At 37.2% G+C, this 13,183-nt stretch overlaps 1 protein-coding gene across 2 annotated transcripts in view; it reads left to right on the top strand.

Annotated features, from left to right (window-relative positions):
• The window catches only part of MAGI2 (membrane associated guanylate kinase, WW and PDZ domain containing 2), a 1,300,621-nt gene that overhangs the window by 796,774 nt on the left and 490,664 nt on the right, over positions 1–13,183 (top strand). The gene's annotated exons all lie outside the window — the stretch shown is intronic.

Below are 13,183 nucleotides of genomic sequence, written 5' to 3'. Positions count from 1 at the left end.
AGTGTTTCAGTTGCTATAACCTCATGTCTCTGTGTGTTTCTTGAACACGTTTTTGAAAAGTTGAAGTTGAAATTATGAATCCCTAGCCATCCACGATCACAATTCAAAAACACTATAATTGGGAACTATTTTTTTTTATATGGCATAAAGTAGGAATCCTACTGAAATTAGCAGTGAATTGTCACCATCTGCACGCATGTTGTCATTCATTACCTTGGTTGGGATGGGGAAGGCAGTGGGATGTATGTCTGTCTAATCAATAAGCGGGTCTCACTGATCTTTTTTTATGTCTTTGATTAAAAATAATTTCAAATTAAGAATAAACAATGTTATTAAACTTTATCCTCATCAAATGTTTGATAGAAATAGATAAAATCCAGGCTCTTTGCATTATTTGTAGGCATCAGAATCCACTTAAGATTCCTGCAGAGTACTTTGAGAGTCATTTGCTGAACTAAAGTGTTCTCTAACCAGGCTTGGCAGCTAAGGATGATCATAAGGGGATTGGACCATTCCCAATATTATATCTGTGGATTACAGTAAAATTTGATGTTCTGAACCCTTCCTGTGCCCCAGTTGGAATGAAGTGTCCTGGTTCTTATTATTATGTCCTGACAGTCTGTGTGGATTGCATTATATTCACCAACAAGAAACAATTGTCAAATAGCATTTGTAGGTTGTTCTGTGAGTAACATGTGACTTGAACATGCAAATCATCACCTTGTTTTGAGTGACCTGTTCAAGCACTGCAACAGAAGGAGCCAGTAATCACTATCTTGCTTATCTTTCATTTACTCCTATTTCTTTCCTTCTAAATAGTTACATGATAATATGTTCTGGACTCTAAGTGACTTTTTTTAAGGTGACATATATGTTTTTGATCTCATCATGTGTTGATTTTAAATTTTAAAATTCAGAAGGAAAAATAATTTCCTTTACTTCAAAGCTTTTGAGAAGCATCTCATTGTAAAACACACACTTACATAATCTCACACATATATGCACACACACACACACAAACACACTTCCCTGTATTACTTACAAAAAATATATTACTTGAAAATGTTTAATCCTAAATTATATTTTATAAATTATTTTGTTGAGGTATCAGTGGTAACTCCATCAGTTTATTCACTCACTTTTTTAATTATATGCCGTATGTACAAAATTGGATGTTGGAGATTCATAGATAAGTCGTTGGTCCCTACATCACAGTCTAGTTGGAAACAGACATGCAGACATTTAGAATATTAATCCATCCATCCACTATTCATCCTGCCATTCACTGATATGTCCAATATGTATTAAGTACCTTCTTGATGTCAGTCATTGTACTAGCTACTGGGAATATAGCTGTGAACAAGATCAGCATTGTTGCAGTCTTCACGGAGCTTATGGTTTACCAGGAGGTTGGATATTTTCACTACCGGACCTGGGGAAAATATCGGAAAGGAGTTAACCACAGAGATGAGACTTGATGTGTAATAAGCAGAAGCCTGAGTATGAGCCTTCTGGTGAAGATGTTCCAAATAGTGCAACTTACATTGGAGACAAAAAGTTACTTGGAAAAGCCTCTAGAAAACCAAATATGTAAATATCCAACCAAGCAGATAAGGCTATTGGATCTGGAAAGGAAAGGTTTCTTTGGATGCTTAGGGGCATTCTTGTTCTGTTCTTACATCTAGTCAGCCAGGGAGGGATAATGCCCTGCTCCCCTGGTGAGAGCCAGGAACAGTGGTTAATGAGCTAATTAACATTTCAAATGGAGGAATAAAAGGTGTTAACACCCTTACCTCTACAGTTCCAGAAACAGTGTGACAATGCATTCAATTTAGAATCTCCAGAGGAGTGCTCTTTGTTCCTCTCCTTCTTTCCTCCTTTGTTCCCTTTCTGTTTCTGTTCCTTAAGTCCTCCATCTTTTACTGTCTCTCCTCACTTCCTTCTCTTTTGTCTCTTTTTCACTTAGTCTTTCTTATTTCTTTAGTTTTCTATTTTAAAAATGTATTCTCTTTTCTTTCCGCATCCATTTCCCCACTGAACTAATAGGCTTACTATATGAATATGTTTACATTGGTTTCCATTTGTTATATGATATATATGTACGTATGTATGTGTGTGTGTGTGCATCCTGTTTTTATTACATGCAATATTTTTATCTTCATTGTTCTCTCTCTGCCTTAAACAAAACAGCTTTTTTTTCCCCCCATAAGGTCTTTTTTATGTCCTTAGCTTCTTTCTTGGGGTTTATGGATTTTGAGTTTTTCATTTTTGTCTTAAGCACAACCATAAATAAAGATTAGTAATATTCAACCATGTTTTATGATTATCCTAAGAAATTTACCTACCATATGCCAAATTTTCCATACTTAAAATGAAAACCAATATAATACACAAATATAGGCAATTGAATGCCCTTTTCTTTGGACCTTTATGCACAATGATAACTGCTTCCCATCATACTAATGAACCCCAAAACAAGAATAAAAATCTCTTCTAAAATAACGTCAATTTGGGGCACCTGGGTGGCTCAGTCGGTTAAGCGTCAACTCCTGCATCAGCCTCCTTGCTTATCGGGGAGCCTGCTTCTCCCTCTCCCTCTGCCGAGATCTCCCTCTGCTTGTGTTCGCTCTCTGTCTCTCTCTCAAATGAACAAATAAAATCTTTAAAAAAAAAGATTTATAAAATAACTTCAATTTAAAAAATTCCTTGTGATAAGATTTATTTTCTTTTAAAATTAAATCTAATGCTTCTAATTAAGGAACTATTACATGATTAGTATTGGTAATTTATAAAATATAATGAAGAAACTCAAAACACCCATAAAATCAAAAATTGTTCTCCCTTTTCAAAATTTAATTCAATCTTTATGATATTGCCTATTGCTAATTCTTAACAATATATTACTGACTCATATTAATATTATATTCAACTAATGTAACCAAACTAACGTGAGTTTGCTTGTTGGTGAGTCACAGACAGAAACTACACCAGGTGGAGTTGTCACCCAAGGGAAATTTTATTTGCAGCAAGTAAGAAGATCACCAGGAATAACTAACAAAGCCATGACTGCTAAAGCAAAGGTGAATAGGTTGCTTTTATTTAGGGTTAGGGTGAATATTTAGGTAGAGGAACCTGGTCATCATATATAAAGGTAGGCATAAGTCACACATGTCCCTTAAGAAAACATGCCTATACAGGCATTGTGTGTTATGTAAATGAGGCTTGTGTTCCTCCTTGGGTGGAGATTTTAGTATTATAATGAGGTAAAGGTAATTGTAGATCATCCCAGAGGTCACTCCATGGTCCATCTGCACAGATGTGAATCAGGGGTTAAGTTCGAACTGGTCTGGGTGGTCTGGGCCTGCCAAAGCTCTTCATCTGAATAGTCATTAGTGCTTGAGGGGTAGTTTCAATTTCCATCACAGGATGGTATTCCTGCTAAGTCTTTTGCCTGTGTTAAGAGATGCTGGAAAGACTAGCTAAAGGGATAATGTGGGACAAAGGTTGGTGGGTACTAGCAGGTGAGCAGTAAAGGTCAGGTCTTGGGTCTAGTGGGTGACACTAAAACCCCAAACCTTATTGGTTGTTTTTGTTTTCATATTTTGATCAGAAAACATACTGCATATTTCTAGCTTTCTCACGTTTTAGATTCCTTTTTATCACATCTGTCATTTTATAACTCTGTTTTCCACATACTTAGCAATAGCACCTTCTTACGTTTGATCTGCATATTTTTTACCTGTCCAATTTAATGGGATAAAACAATACAAATAAGTTGCATAGAAGATATCTTATTACTTCAGAATCTATAATGTAGAAGGTGATGTCGAAAATGACCAAGAGGGCACCTGGGTGGTTAAGCGACTGCCTTCGGCTCAGGTCATGATCCCGGAGTCCTGGGATCGAGTCCCACATCGGGCTCCCTGCTCAGCGGGGAGTCTGCTTCTCTCTCTGACCCTCTTCCCTCTCGTGCTCTCTATCTCTCATTCTCTCTCTCTCAAATAAATAAATAAAATCTTAAAAAAAAAAAAGAAGAGAATGTCTAGCAGTTTATAGTAATCCTCACTGAAAAAAGTTAACGTACCACAGTTTCTCTCTAGATTAGATCAGAGAGTAAATATTCAGCATGTCAAAGCTGGTACTTTTTTGGGCGTCTGGGTGGCTCAGTTGGTTAAGCGACTGCCTTCGGCTCAGGTCATGATCCTGGAGTCCTGGGGTCGAGTCCCGCATCGGGCTCCCTGCTCCGCGGGGAGTCTGCTCCTCCCTCTGACCCTCCCCCCTCTCATGTGCTCTCTCTCTCTCCTCTCTCTCTCAAGTAAATAAAATCTTTAAAAAAAAAAAAAAGAAAGAAAAGAAAATGACCAAGAAAGAATTCTTGAGACGTCTTTGGTGCAAAAAGATGGTGTTATTAAAGCATTCGGACAGGACCCGTGGGCAGAAGGAGCTGCACTGGGGTGGTGACAGGTGACTATATATTTTCAAGTTGGAAGGGGTTTAGGGACAGCACAGACCTCCAAGGTATTTTGGAAACAAGGTTTCCAGGACCTTGAGGGGGCTAGCTATTGTTAGGAAAACGCTATTTATGACTGTCTAATAAAACCTTAGTCATGAGACCCTTTAGATGTATATGGCGGGCCATATGCTTGGGGGATGAGTGCCAACCCGTATCTTGGGGGAGTAGAGATAAAGGGAAGTTCCAAAGGAATTTTTATGTGTTAAAGAAGACCTACAGGGTCCTGGGTGGGGAAGGGTAGGGCTAAGATTGCCTTTTGCCCTCAGCAAAGTGTCAACATCCAGGCAGCAGAGTTCCTGGGGGAATGTCACTCTGCCGGTTTCAAGGACTTGTCATTGGGAAATTTAATTTTTCCTTTTCCTTTGCTTCCCACATCAGAAGGCACAGTGTTAAATACTGAAAATGATAGATTCAAATATAAAACCGCATTTAATTGTAAGCTTCTCAAGGGAAGGAGAAAATTATACATGTCACAACAATACCACAAATGAGGAACCCAGAATGATAAAGATCAACATGTCCCAAAAGCCAACATATTACCCCCCAAAAATAGATGCATTATAGAGGGGATTTTTGTTTTGTTTTGTTTTTTCTTTTGTTTTGTTTTTCATAAGGAGCCCCTACTGAATTTAAAAGATTGTCTTTATTCTACTGTTGTAGTAGCTTTTGTGTAAACTTTTAATTTTAGAGTAGATTTAGATTTATAGAAAAGTTACAAAAATAGTACCGAAAGTTCTTACATACACACATCCAATGTCTGCTTTGATATGACATTAGCGTAATACATTTATTATATCTACTGAACCCATTTTGATATATGTTATTAACTAACGTCTATACATTATTCATACTTCCTTAATTTTTACCTAAAATCATTTTTCTATTCTAGGACCCCATCGAGGATACCACATTACATTTAGATGTCGTGTTTCCTTAGGCTATGATAGTTTCTTAGACTTTCCTTATTTTTGATGACTGACAGTTTTGAAAAGTACTGGTCCAGTATTTTGTACAGTATCTCTCAATGTGAATTTGTCTGATGTTTTTCTCATGGTTACACTTTGGTTATATATTTTAGGGAAGAAGACCACAGAGATAAAGTGCTATTTTTATCACATCATATCTAGGGTACATCTGATCAACATGATTTGTAACTTTATCACTGTTGCCGTTATGCTTGATCATGTGACTAAGTGGTGGTTGTTTTGAGGTTTCTCCACTATAAGGTTATTCTTCCCATCCCATCCCCTTTTCACCCTGTAGTGTTTTTTTTTGTTTGTTTGTTTTTGTTTTTAAGATTTTATTTATTTATTTGAGAGAGAGAGTGAGCAAGAGCGAGCACAAGTGGGGGGTAGGGGCAAAGGCAGAGGAAGAAGCAGACTCCCCACTGAGCAGGGAGCCCAACCACATGGGTCTAGATCCCAGGACCTGTGGATCATGACCTGAGCCAAAGGAAGCTGCTTAACCAAGACTGACCCACCCAGGCATCCCTTCACACTGTAGTTTTTGGAAGAAAGTCACTATGTGCAGTGCATACTCAGAGGGTAGGAAATTATGTGTTGCCTCATTGAGGAAGGAGCATCTAAATAAATCACATAACATTCTTCTGTGCAGATTTGTCTCTTCTTCCTCATTTATTTTATTCAAATATTTATATCAGTATGGACTCATGGATATTTATTTCATACTTTGGGCTATAATTAAATACTTGGGTATTTATTTAATTTTTCAAATTGTTCCAGTTAATAGACCTTTTTAAATGGAATGATAGTGATAGTTTATTATTGTTTTGTGGTTGGTTTTGTTTATTTGTTTAACATCCCTACTGGGCCAATAATTTTGGCAGTCCTGTGTTGTTACTTCAGTTAGGGGAGAAAGGCCCAGTGGGGATGCATTTTTCATTCAATGAAATTAAAAACACTAGACTCTACAGGTGTTGAGAGAAAATGTCTATTGAAAGAGGGTAAGATAATTTCTTGCTGATAAGTCAGGGAGATGACGTTATAGAGAAAGTGTGATTTAAGCATGGTTTTGAACATTTTTTTTAAAGATTTTATTTATTTATTTGAGAGAGAGAGAATGAGAGATAGAGAGCACGAGAGGGAAGAGGGTCAGAGGGAGAAGCAGACTCCCTGCTGAGCAGGGAGTCCGATGTGGGACTCGATCCCGGGACTCCAGGATCATGACCTGAGCCGAAGGCAGTCGCTCAACCAACTGAGCCACCGAGGCGCCCGGTTTTGAACATTTTTTAAAGATAGCATTTAATACATTTCTAAAGTTGAATATTGGAATTGATAACCCTTCTCTGCATACAAAACAGTTATTCACCCTCATCATCTTACCAGTACCTAACACTGTATTTGGAACTGCATGCCTCCCTGTAATCAACATGTCTCATAACACTTCACTGTAGAGCATATTTATCACTTTCACTGGTGGTGAGGACTATAATTCTATTTTAGCAGGAATTCAAATTGAACCAGAATGCTCTCTCCTTCACCAAGCTATAGTTGTCGCCAGTTGCTTGATGATGTAGCTTAGTATTTATCCAGTATCAAGATTTGACTATATATTAGGCATGTCAGGCATCCCATTAAGTAGCCCTAATCTGTTACAACTCCATTTTTGCCAGTGGAAGTTTCACCTGCTAAAAAAAAATAAAGGTCTTGCAGTTAATTTGATGCAGTGAACATGTGTTTTAATTTTCTTACTCCTCAAATATCACTAAGATGACAGTGTAAGTGGGAAAATATATAAACTCATGTTGAAAAGGAAGAGGGGAGAAGCATCAGAAGACTGGGGAGGTCAACACGTTTTCAGAATCAGGAAAGTAGATGAGAGTATCTGACTGGCGAGAGCAAAAGAAATAGTAATGAAATGTAAAAGCCTGCAGTTAAGGAATACCAGTTAGGAACAAGTCAGCCTCTTCCCTTCTGTTGCCTTCCCACAGGATCCTGGAGGGTCATTAAATGGAGTCACTAGGGCTCACTGATGACAGAGTGAAACCTGGAGCTTAAAGCAGGAGGAATGGTTGAAAGTCTGAAAATAAATCAGTTGATTCTCAGGTATCCATACCTACCACATATAGCCAGTTACTCACCCTTTTTCGTCAAACACTAGATGGTTATTCTTTGGAGAAATCTCAACTGAGAAATGGGAGCCTAGGGACAAGAAGCAGAGCCATGGGCAGGGACTTGGTGCTAGGCTGGAAATAGGTTTAAGGAAAGGTTTACAGCCCAGCTTCCAGCTAGACTTAAAAATTTCATGCAGAAAACTAGAGGATTCTTCTATGGAGGAGACAAATAGCTTCATGTATCTGGCCCTGTTGGATTCTCCCCTACCTGCCCCACTCGCCCCCCCCCGCCAATAAAAAGCCAGCTCACCACCCAAATGATATACACTGAAAACCACCAGTGGACAAGCCCCATCCACTCACACAAATTATACAGTCAACTTTTTATCTAATCCAATTTTAAATTAAGCACAGCATGAGACCACTGAGCATGTGATGCAGCCTTAAACCTGAAAGACAGAAACCAAAAGGCAACTCCAAACAGAAACTCAGAAGAATTGGAAGCAAATGATGGTTTTTGAGGAATTTTTTAAAAATACAATAATTAATGTAATAAAAAAGAAGCGAAATCTTCAGAATAAGAAAGATCATAGGAATTAAACACTTTAGAAAGCTAAAATTTAAAGTCATTCATAATTATGAGATAAAATTTAGTGCTGTTTACCAAAAAGTAGAAAATGAGTGGATAATCCAGGAAGTCCACCTATGACTTGGAAGTCCCAGAGACAAGACAGAAATCAGAGGAAGAAACAGTCAAAGAAGAAATTAAAAGTTTAAGTTTAGTTACCTCAAGATTCACTGCCCATCAAAAAGAATGAAACACATGTATACACATCGAGTTGCCCCATTATAAAATTTCAGGATAGCCAAGAAAGGAGAAGAGTCTAAAAGTTTCCAGAGAGGCAAACATTGGGCATATACAAAAAAATTCAGAATAAAAATGGTATCATACTTCTGAACAGTACTGGAAATAAGAAGACAGTAGAGGGGCACCTGGGTGGCTCAGTCAGTTAAGTGTCCAATTCTTGATTTCAGCTCAGGTCATGATCTTGGGGGTTGTGAGATCAATCCCCACATCGGGCTCCATGCTTAGTGTGGTGTCTGCTTGAGATTGTCTCTCTCTCTCTCTTTCCATCTGCCCCTGCTCATACTCTCTCTGTCTCTCTCTAAAATAAATAAATTCATTTTTTTAAAAAAAGAAGACAAATAGAGCGAGGTCTTTAAACTCTGAAAGAACCAATTTTCTACCTAGAGATACTATAGCAAATTAAATTATTAATAAAGTATAAAGGAAGAAGAAATTTTCAGGTAGATATACAGGATGTAAACATTTGCCTCCAAACACCATTTCTTAAGAAACTACAGGAAAATTGATCCTTCAAAAGAAATAGAACCAGGAGTTCTAGGAAATGGGGCCTTTAATGAAGGAATGAGTCCAGGAAATGCTCTGGTAATTGTAAAGGGAAGTCCTGAGATTTCAGCTGTGTAGCAGATCAAAAACACTTCAGATCAGAAGGAGGGAATGGAGGGTTCTAGAAAAGCATTCTCCAAGAGAAAAAAGGGAACTGCTAGTTACCTGATGAGTTTGAGTATGTGGGAAACAATTGAAAGGTATTGTTAAAGAGTTTGAGAAGAAAGAACAATTAGTAATAAAAAATAACAATAGCAAAGCAAACAAAAAAGGTAAAACAAAACTTGATTATTCAAGAAAGGAAGTACCACAGAATTAAACTACTTTCTTCAGCAGTGAACAATATTTATATGCTAACAATATACAAACACAAAATATTAATTCAATAAGAAATGTGAAAGAATACTGAGGAATTATACAAGAGAGGTGAAGACTCTTCTGCCATAATATGCTGTCAGTATGTGATATCTGAAATGGATAAATCAAGAGTAATATAAGAAATGGAAATACCTATTAAAATAAAGAGAAAAAGCAAAATCAGAGAGCTAAAGATTGCCTCCAGGGAGAGGAATTAGGGGTAGATAAGGAAATTACTCACCTTTATTAGCACTGTATGACAGTTTGCTTAAACGATGTGAATATATTACTTTCAGAAAAAATTTAAAACAATCTGATTCAGATATAAGGCTAAATCAATGCTATGACTTCCCTGGAATAGGTATTGTTTCAGCTACTTATTGCTGTGAATGTAACCATTCCAAAACCCGGTGCCTTAAAGCAGCATTGATTTTGTTTCTCATGATTCGGTGGGTTGGCTAGACTCAGCTGGACAGTTCTTTCTGCTCAGTATTGTTTGGCAGGAGGCTGTCATGTAATCACATCCAGCAGGGGCGATTGGCTAGGGAACCTCAGTCTTCCTTCATGCGGTTTGAGGAATGCCTTATTAGAGTCCAGCAGGATATTTTGGATTTCCTTTGGCATGATGGCTAAGTTAGTTCTAAGAGAGCGCATTCTGAGAATGCCTGTCCCAGTATGCAAGCACTGATCCAGCCTCTACTTGCCAACCTCTTATTGGCCAGTTTAAGTCCCAAGGCCAAACTAGAGTTGGTGTGGGAAGGTTCCAGGGAATGAATAGGAGGAGACGTGGTCCATCGGGGGCCACCAATGTAACAAAATAACACCTTATGGACTTCTGCCTCAGTCTAACATGCTTTATCTTCTCCACCAGAATTAAAGTTACACTCACCTAATGAGACTTAAGCTACTTTCAATCTTTGATTTATATGAATATTCTTTAGAGTTGGCATCATTTAAAGGATACCACATACACTGATTCCCTTCATAATTAATTATATAGCATTAGACGAGCCATAAGCTCTGAGGAGCCCAGGAAGAGACAACATGAAAGCCACTAAAAACCTTTGCTGAACCGCTAATGACCCACAGGCTACAAAGTAAAGAGATTCACTTTTCCCATTAATCATTTGTTATGACCTCTTGTTTAGTGTTAGGAGTATATCTCTCATTTTCTTTTGATTTGTTGTATTAGAAACCATTTCTTATAACACTTCTGTCTTTTTAACTTGCAAATCTATACACAGTTCCAGAAATTTTGAGGAATAGTGGACTGATAGTGAGAATAACTAATACATATCAGACGTTAATTACATGTCAGGACTTTGCCAGATAGAAAATTCAGTATCAAGAATTATTATCCTTGCTTCCTACATACCTTTCTTCCTCCATTTTTTCTTTTTATTCTTTATTTTCTTCCTCTTTCTTTTCCCCTGTTATTGTTATTATTTTTATGATCAAATAAAACACCTTAGAATAATTTGATTTTATGATTTTCCATAAACTCTTGAATGTCAGTTGTCATATTGAGCTGTCCTTGTCCGTGGCAATTACAGCTCTGCACCCAACATGACTATTAAAAATGACTGAAAGCACTTTGCAAATATAAGATGTTCCATAAACACTTTTTCCCAGTAGTCTAAAACCCATTTAAATGGTATTTGATCTGGCATAAATTGCTATTTCAAGCATCTTTGAGCCATCATAAATTTGGATGCTTTCCTTGCTTTCTGGGTTTCAAATTCCCCACATGTTCTTTATTGAAATCCAATATTCATTCCAAAGTATATTACGCGGAATTCAAGTTAACTGAGAACGGGAGCCAGAGGGGCACCCATTGCCTCAGCCCTTCTTATATTAATGATAAGAATTAGACCCAGGAGATCACATTTGATTAGATTATTTTCCCTCTCAATTGTGATGCTACTTCTGCAGGATACTCTAGGAGATTTCTTTATCTATTATTTACACATGGAAGAGTGAAGATGATAATAATTTCAGTACACCCCAGGATAACAAGTTTATTTAAACTAATCAACATGACTAAGAGCATTGTACTTCAAGGAGATAATGCTGATTTTAAAACTAGCCTATATATGGATACATGGTAAAATCTTTAGCAATTTTATTTACTCAAGCTAAAATATGTGATATCTTAAGTAACCTAATTTTGCTCCAGTCCTATAATCTTTGATTAAAAAGAAAAAAAAAAAGTTCAATATTGAATCATTGCAACCAGATTTGCAATGTTAAGAATTAAAAACCACCACGGACATTGAATTTGTGAATGGATTCAGGGTACAGAACAATGGCAAAAGGAATGTAAAGGTGGATTAGATCAAAACAAAGAAGGATAATGATATATAAATAATTTGGAACAAAGAATTTCACTGCATGTTAGATGTTGCTAGTGCTTGAGTCAGAGCAGTCTTTAAGGATTATGGATATTTCTGGTAGTTACTAAGCAAATACTCTTGCCCAGTATTTCTCACGGTGTATTCTGTGGAACCATAGCCCCACAAGCTACTCCATGGAGAAGAAAGGCTTTCTATCAGACACAGAGTTCCTATCCCAGCACTGCACACTAGTCCGCTCCTGTAACTGTCAAAGCACATTAGACATTGGCAAATCTGAGGACTCTTGCCTTAAAAGACTTCTGCTTTATTTAGTTACCGCTGTTTCCCTATTGTATTTATCTTGTGAAACTTATTTTCTTTCTTCTTCCCTCCCTGCCCCCCAAAATCCAGTTACTGTCTTCAGAATTAATACCCCCTGGCTACACTTCAGGAATCCTGCTTGTAGAGATGATTTTAAGCTTCAAAGCTATAAGAAGTTATTAATGTTTCAAGAATATTCACAAGATCTACTCACTTAGAAGTAGCAGAGTCCAGATTTTAGTGAATTGGGTGAGAATAAATTGCAAAAGAAACAAATGACATTAACGCTTTGAGAAACTGGCAGTAATCTCCTAACGCTGAACATATGTCCACACCATGTCCCAGCTTTTCCATTCTAATCTGTTGGAATATACACATGTATGTGCAAAGAACAGAAATGGGCATGGCAGCTCCATTCTTAATAGTCTCGAGCTGGAAATAAAGCAAATATCCATCAACAAAAGAATGAAAAATAAATTGTGACATATCCATGCAATAGAATACTACGTAGCAGTGGGAACAGTGAAGCATCACTACCTGTAAACATAGGAAAAACCCTGAAACAAAATTCTGAGCAAAACAAGCCAGACACAAAGAATATATACTGTATAATTCCATTTAAATAGTTTAAAATTTAAAAAGAACTAAAGTGTGGTGCCTGGGTGGCTCAGTCAGTTAAGCGTCTGCCTTTGGCTCAGGTCATGATCCTGGGGATTGAGGCCAGTTGGGACTCCTTGCTCAGCAGGATGTCTGCTTCTTCTCCTCTCTCTGCCTGCCGCTCCCCCTGCTTGTGTTCTCTCTCTCTGTCTGCCAAATAAATAAATAAAATCTTTTAAAATTTTTAAAAAAATGAAAATTAAAAAGGACAAAAGTAATCAGTGGTGGTAGAAATCAGAGTAGTGTTTACCTTGGGCAGGGTATCCTGACTAGGAAGGGTCAGGATTACTTCTGAGGTTCTGAGAGAATCCTGTGTTCTTCATCTGGGTGTTTGCTTTGTGAAAATTCATCAAACTGTACACTTAATGATTATGTAATTTTCTATATGCACACAAATCATAAATCAGTTTTAAATGAATTAAAAGTTTAAATAAGCCATTTTTATATTGCTATCAGAATGATTTATTTTACATTTTTCTTTCCTTTTTGCCCCCCAAATTGTTTTTTTTAATACAAGT

Source organism: Eumetopias jubatus, unplaced genomic scaffold (assembly GCF_037043125.1).
Source record: "Eumetopias jubatus isolate StellerSeaLion01/CBP00866 unplaced genomic scaffold, mEumJub1_p1.0 scaffold_14, whole genome shotgun sequence".
In the NCBI taxonomy this organism is placed as follows: domain Eukaryota; kingdom Metazoa; phylum Chordata; class Mammalia; order Carnivora; family Otariidae; genus Eumetopias; species Eumetopias jubatus.
Note: the sequence above shows the minus strand (reverse complement) of the source record. Positions and strands in the feature narration are given on the sequence as shown.